Consider the following 7,189-nt stretch of genomic DNA (forward strand, 5'->3'; position numbering starts at 1 on the left):
GAAGAGAGAAAGGGTGGGAAACTGACGGGAGAATTGCCACTGAGGTATTGAAGAGAGACATGCAATGAGCAGCAGGCTGTCTGCAGAGAAGTTTGTGAAATAAAAAGAAACAATAAATATAGCTAGCTGAGCATTTACTCTTTGCAAGTGGACTAGATGCAATATTCCTTTCATTCGGTTTGTGTCTTTATTATTTATTATAGTGAACACAAAATGTTATTATTGTTCCCTAATAATTTTCTATGTGAGCGCTTCAATTCCCCAGTCTATTCTATTCCTCTTAATTAAATTCACTTCAACCAATATTAATTGATTATCCACTCTGTAGCTCTTACTGTTGTCACAACGGGACACTGGCCAAGACCCAGTACCTGCCTTTTAGAAATTTAAAGACCGCAGGGATTTGGACACTGGGTAATTAGGTTTCACTTTAATAAAAAGCCACAGTGAGGCAAGGTTGAGTTACCCTGTGGTCCCAGTGTTTCTGTTTTCTCCTGTTTAGGAGTGGATTTGGGAGCCAGGGCCTTTGGGAGGATCGGTCAGGAAGGTGGAGTCATCCTAGACAGGGTTAGTGCCTTCATGAGAGGCCCCTGCTGCTCCCTTGTCCCTCCTGCTGTTAGAGGACAGAGGAGAGGACAGAGGAGGGGGAAGCGGAGAGGCTCTCACCAAACACTGAATCTGCCAGCCCTCCAGCCTTGGGTGTGCCAGCCTCCAGGGAGTGAGAATACGTTTCTGTCCCTAGCAGCCTGCCAGTCTGTAGCGTTCTGCTGGGGCTTGCCTGCTGTGATTTGGGCGAGTGTCCCTCAGATCCGGTGTGGAAGGCCCAGCCCCCAGGGAGCCCCATTAGGAGGAAGTAGGAACTTAGGGAGTGGAATCTAGGGGCGGCCCCTAGGTCACTGGGGAGTGTCCCTGAAGGACCCTTGGGGACCAGGTCATCCAGTCTTCGTGCTCGCCTTTCTGGCTTATGAGCTGAACAGTTTTACTCCACTCACATCTCATCTGAAGCTCCAAGCACAGGGACTCGATCCTGGGCTGGAACCCCCGAAATTCTAAGCCAGAATCAATGTCTTCCCTTTGTAAGCTAGCTGTCCTGACATCCACTGCAGGAAGGCAAAGCCAGCAATAAGCAGCCTGGACGGATTGGGTAGAAGGGCCTTCTGGAGGAGCAGTGTCTGAGTTCTCAGGAGAGCATGCTCCCTCCGCACTGTCTCCCACCCGGAGGCTTTGGAAGGGGTTGCTATGGCGCTGGGCCCTGTAACACTTTTTTCTGGGGTCCACTCATCTTTTCAGGGTCTGTGCAGCGCCGGGGAAATGCACCTTCAGTCTTGCCTTCCCAGCCTGGGGGACTGAGCCACGCATTCTCCATGGAGTAAGAGCTGAATCACACTGTTCTCTAGGAGAAACTGTAGAAAGCTAAAGGTCATAACGCATCGTGGGACACACTGATGTCACTTTTCTATTTCACCTGTAACAGATTAGCACCAAGTTAGTGGTTTGAAGCAACACAGATTGATTATCTCCACAGTTCAAGAGGTTGGAAGTTTCGCTGGGTTGAGACCAAAGTGTGGCCTGGCTGAGTCCTTCTGGAGGGGAGTGGAAACCCACCCTGGCCCCCTGAAACTCTGACACTCCTGCCTTCCTTGGCTCCCGGCTTCCTTCTTTTTTTTTTTTTTTAAGGATAATATACATTTATTTTTGTAAAGTTCCAGGTGATTTCCCAATGTCAGTAGAGCTGTGTTTCTTGTATGTGCCTTCTATGGCTACTTTTAGTTACAAGTGTTCAGTATAACACAGAAGGCACGTGAAATGCCTCAAACCCCAAAATCTCCCTCTAACTTATCTCTGGCATACCACATTTTACAAGGCAGAAGTATTTTGGTAATGGTTACTACCAAATGTTTGCCAGTTAATCTTTAGTTAACCAGAACCACACGTTCCATAGATATTCCCGTAAAGTGAGAGTTATATCCATAAGGACATGGTATACTAGACAGAAAATTTTCCCTTTTCTTCAATTTCAAGAGACCTTGGCCATCAACACATCTCACTACCTTGTTAAAAATGTATAATGAAATAGTACTTTTGATGAAAAAGTTTTACTTCCTATTTAGAAAAATTCTCTTGATACTGAAAGAATTTTTTTATCATCTTCCACAAATATCTGATATACTTTAAGCTTAAACTACACAAGTTTTTTTAGGATAGTCACTTTCAAGGGAAAATTTATTTATATTTTAAAAATCTGCTGTATATAAAAGTGTATAAATGTCACTCTACCATCTGTATTTCCTACTTCCTCCTAATATAGATGTGCTGGTCACATTCATGAGGTCACAAGTATTAAACATATTTTACTTCTTGAATAGAACTATGTGGTAGAAAGCTTTTTGGCAGGAGTGACTCGGTTGGATAGCTTTATAATTTCAAAGTAGCTGTTAGAAATGTCAGTAACCGTGTTCCATTTCCTGCTCTGTGGGATGATCACAAAGTTGAAGCAGTATCTTGAAACAATCATCAGTCACCACCATCAGCTCAGTCTTGGGACTCATCAGCAGCACCTCATACAGATAGGCAGGTATGGTGATACAGCTGAATGGTAAAGATCCAGGCTTGTGTCAACCTTTAGAGACTTTGTATATACCACATTATTGTGAATGTATACAAAATCCATTTAGTTTGAACACTATACTATATAATGCATTACTATACTATTACAAAACATCCTTTTCTGTAAATGCATTGAAAATTTTCTTAGGCATTATTAGGCCTATTTTTAGCATGATTCCAAATGTTAGCTAGCAGATATTTTTAAATCTCAAATATAAAGCCAGTTTTCCTAATTTTCTGAAATTAGTTATTTGGCTTAATAGGGAATTCTGCAAGAATACTGACCCATCTCAACTACTTTCAAAAGTTAAAAGTAAAGAAACCAGACTGGCTATGTGTAAGAAGAATCTTTCAATTCCAAAACTATTGAAAGACCATGAGACAGCTGACATCGAAATGATATAGGAAGCAGCTGAAACAGCTGCATTTTTTTATACAATTAAACCTAGCTCTATTCCCCTAAGGTGTCAAAAAAGTGGAAAATCTGTCTTTAAATCATGCAGAGATTTAAATAAACATTTTTCTATTTCTTCTAAGAAACTAAAATGTTTCTTATGTTACAATCATAAATATTCTTGATACTCAAACTTTTTTCTGTGGCCAGTTGTTTATACGTCTGAGTCTAGCTTGTGTGGTAGGTACTATCTAGCCAAGATGTATTATAATGCTAATTGTGTATAAAATATTATTTCTGGGATTTGTCCATCTTCTATTGAAGTGTCATTATTGTTGCCAGGGGAACTAAAGAAGAAGAAAACGGTCTTGCTGGCAGCAGGTGTCTCATGCACAACTTCCTTCAGCCCTTTTGTGCTACAGTGGGAATCCAGACCTTTGAGTGTTGCACATGCTGTGTAGCACACGTTGGGCAGGATCTCTATAGGCTCCTTAAACATGACTCTGAATGTGTTAGAAGTCCCATCACAACTAAACCCGGTATCATTTTGGTTTTTTTTCATATTCAATGATCTGTATATTCACTTGATAATCAGTGGGACCATGGATAGATCCCTATAAGCCAAACTCAACTATGGAGATTCTTCTGTTAACTGTGAACCTGATCCGGTCGCTGGTCCCGCTGTAGTCCCAGCGGCTCTCCACCTGCTGGAACCTGTTGATGCAGCACTCCTTGCCTGGCAGGCAGCACTGTGGACGGTCAATGTGCTCCATTCAGGGCTTGGGATTGACAGTGAAGTGAAGAAAGAGGTTCACCACTTCACGGTCTGACAAGATGCCAGACCAGAATGAGCAGGACCTGCTGCAAACTCTTCAATTGTCATCAGTAGGAAGCGGATTACCGAAAGTGCTTTTCCTAAAACTTTCTGTTTATTTCCAAACGTCACTGACAGCTGTTGTCTCTGACATTCTGCTTCTGCCCAGCGTACAATAGCTCCAAAAAGTCGACTTTCTCAAATGCTAAGTGTGTCTCTTTCTAGAACTGCACAGAGTGTGTCCATATCAATATCAGTAAACCCTTCTGCGCTGATTGCATCCATGGTGCTCTTATCGATTGTGTCTAGACAGAGACTTGCAAGCTGAGGTTCATCAAATAATCGCGCCTGAGTAAGGAACATAAAGGCATTATCTGCTCTGAGATGTTTGGTGAGAAATTCCACACAAGGCGCTTCCAAGGCTGGGCAGCGTATTTCTTAGCAGTATACAGAGTGGTCAGGACTGTTTCTGGGCCAATTTGAACTTCATCTGAATACAGAAATCTGAGCAGGGCCAGGAGGGCAGCTCGATCTCGGCTGACGTTGTGGCCCTGCCGCCTTGAACATGGCGTGGAAGACAGCGCTGCCGGCCACCAGCAGAAGCGCACGTCGCTCAGCAGCGTCGAGTTGAAGAGGAAGGCGAAGCGCTCCTGCAGCGACGCCTTGCTCGCCTGCCAGTTGTACAGCGGCTCGCGCTGCAGAGGTGGCCACACGGGCGGCCCGGGCTCTGCTTCGCTCCCCGGCGCGAGCGCCCAGCCCAGAGGGGAGGCCGTCGCTGTGCCTCGGATGCAGCCTGTGTCCATCGCTCCGGCCCGACCGCCCAGGCATCGCCGGCCGCAGCGGCGCCCCCTGCTTCCTTCTCTACCTCCAGAGCTGGCGCCATGGCACCCACCAAGTCTCTCCGTCTTCTGCCCCCATGTTAAGGGCATTTTCCACCAGACTGGACACACTGCATGATGCAGAACGGGCTTCATACCTCGCTGTTAGCCGATTAGCCACCTCCATTGCCTTAGTTCTCATTTCCCACGTCCCTAACGTAGTCACAGGTCATGGAGATGAGGACCTGGTGTCCTTTTGGTGGGCATCATTCTCTTTCCAGTGCAGGTAAATGAGCTCCGGACCTTCACACTGAGCTGCATTCCCAACATCAATTTAAAATTTTATTTTTTTGGCACCACTTTAAAAGTTTGACACAGGGTCTTGCTAAGTTGATATGTTGCCCAGGCTGGGCTTGAGCATGAGGTCACCCCGCCTCAGCCTCCCAGAGTGCTGGGATTACAGGTATGTGCCAGCATTCTGGGCAATGTGGGCATTATTTTGCCTCCCACACACTTAGGGTCCTCCTTCTGTTTGAATGCCTGGCATCCCAAACACAGGTCCTGTGTGCAGCCCTCAGTAGTTCTGCTTCTCCTAGTGGTCTAGTCGCCACTTGTAGACTAGCCCATTTCCCGTGGACAACTAAAAAACCTTGAGGAAAAAGGCCTCCAATTTGCTTCCCTGCATCTGATCAAGAAATGACAATGCAGCTTCCCCGAGGAATTGGCTGAGATGCACCTGACGTCTGGGGAGACCTCGTTCCTTGTGGCTTGGATGCTACAATAGCACTGCAGGACCCCAGGCTGAGGATCTGGGAAGGAAGCTGCAGGTTCACATCTGAGAGCTGGAGAAGCCGTCAGAGAAGGCTGCTGATAGAAAACACAGAGTTCAGGCTGTTCGGATTTGGTCCCGGACTTGAGTGCTTGGAGTCGGGCAGTGCCTGGAGATGAGCATGCTCCTGTGTCCTTCAGGCACCTGCTGACTTTTAAGCAGCTTCATGCAGACAGACATGGTAGGGAAGGAAGAGGCCACAAAACAGATCACAGCCCGACAAGGAGGAAGTGCCCCTGATGCAGGAAATAATACTGGAGATGATGGAAATGTATCTCCCAGCCTGTCAGCTGTCTGATACGCCGAGCTCATGTTCTCTAAAAATCAAAGAATGAATTCTAGGAACAGTGGAAGTTAAGAGTGGGAAGATATTTATTGAGAGGATGGCTCCTGAGAGGCGGTGGGATCCCGAATGGGTAGCTGGGGACCCCACTTACAGGGAAGTTTTATACAGCAAAACCCGCGTGGGTACAACGTGAGTTCCAGCTATAAACAAGTACAGTCACTTAGGTAATGGTGATCCAGTTGGGATCAAGTCACGCAAGAAGCGTGCATGGAAAGAACAAAGACTTTGTCTAGGGTCCAGAGGTCTCTGGTCACCCACCGGGGTGACTGACGTCTATCTAGGCTTCATTAGGCCCGGTGTTTGTCCTCTGAGGAGGGATACAGGCCTGGTTGTCTCATCTTTATCTTGAGGCCCTGTCTCCAACAGATGTCTTTCCGGCCACAGTTGTGGTGTGGTGCACCTTTGTGCTGACTCTCTCGGGGCTCAGTCCTACCTGACTGCCTGGAATATTTCTATCCAACTTAGTCGGCTACAGTGAGAGCTCTCCAGGGTCCTAGAAAGAACCCAAGCCGGGAATCCATCTGGTTTTTGTGCACATTCCAGCGCAGCACCTGGCAGCTTGAGCCCAGACTGCCTTGAAGGGGCCTACTCATCATCTAGATGGTTTCTGAATAAAGAGGAGCAAATCTTCACCTCACATGGTTACTGTTCGTGAGCCTGACAGAATCCTGACAGCACCTAGCTCCTCTAGGTCCCCTGGTGTCATTCTCCTTCTTCAGGTTCTGCTCAGGAGACTTAGGGTTCTTTTAGGCTTTCGAGGTGATTGGACGTCAGGTCCTAGACATTTTGCACCTGTGTCCTGAAAACAGTTTGCATAGCAGATTTTAGAAACAGAGAAATGGGCCTTTTATCACCCAGTTGTAGATGTAATAGTTGTTCATTTTTATTTGATTGTAGTATGCGTTGGTATGAACACAATTTATTTCTTCATTTCTGCTATTGATGGCCACTTGTGTTTATTCTAGCTTGGAGCTATTACAAGTAACTTTACTTACTTGCTTACTTATTTATTCATTTTTTTGGTTCTGGGGCTTGAAGCTGTGGCCTCAAGCATGCGAAACACATGCTCTAGTGCTGAGCTGCACCCTCAGCCCGCCTTACTTGTAACACTGCATACATGTCTTTTGTCTTTTGCTGTGCCTACAAAGGTGCTTTGTCAAGCACTGTATTGCTTATCTAATGTTGCAAACTAGTAACTCCTCAGACTTAGTGTGTTCAACAATTACCTGGGACCATTTACGAATCTCTCCAGGTCCTGGTTGGTGGCCAGGGGTGCTGGAAGGGCATAGAGGGGCAGTCTCACTTGGGCTCCTCCTGGGGCCCCAGCAGACATCAGTCCCAGCTGAAGTCAGGTCGAAGGTGTCTGGGAAGTGCTGCTGGA

General features: G+C 46.3%; 1 pseudogene; it reads right to left on the bottom strand.

Moving 5' to 3' along the window:
* Positions 1-3,319: 3,319 nt before the first annotated feature.
* On the bottom strand, positions 3,320-4,618 carry LOC101697825 (BTB/POZ domain-containing protein 1-like; annotated as a pseudogene).
* Between the last annotated feature and the right edge of the window lie 2,571 nt (positions 4,619-7,189).

Source organism: Heterocephalus glaber, unplaced genomic scaffold, assembly GCF_053883595.1.
Source record: "Heterocephalus glaber isolate CG9 unplaced genomic scaffold, H.glaber_assembly_v1.0 deba00001537, whole genome shotgun sequence".
Taxonomy (NCBI): domain Eukaryota; kingdom Metazoa; phylum Chordata; class Mammalia; order Rodentia; family Bathyergidae; genus Heterocephalus; species Heterocephalus glaber.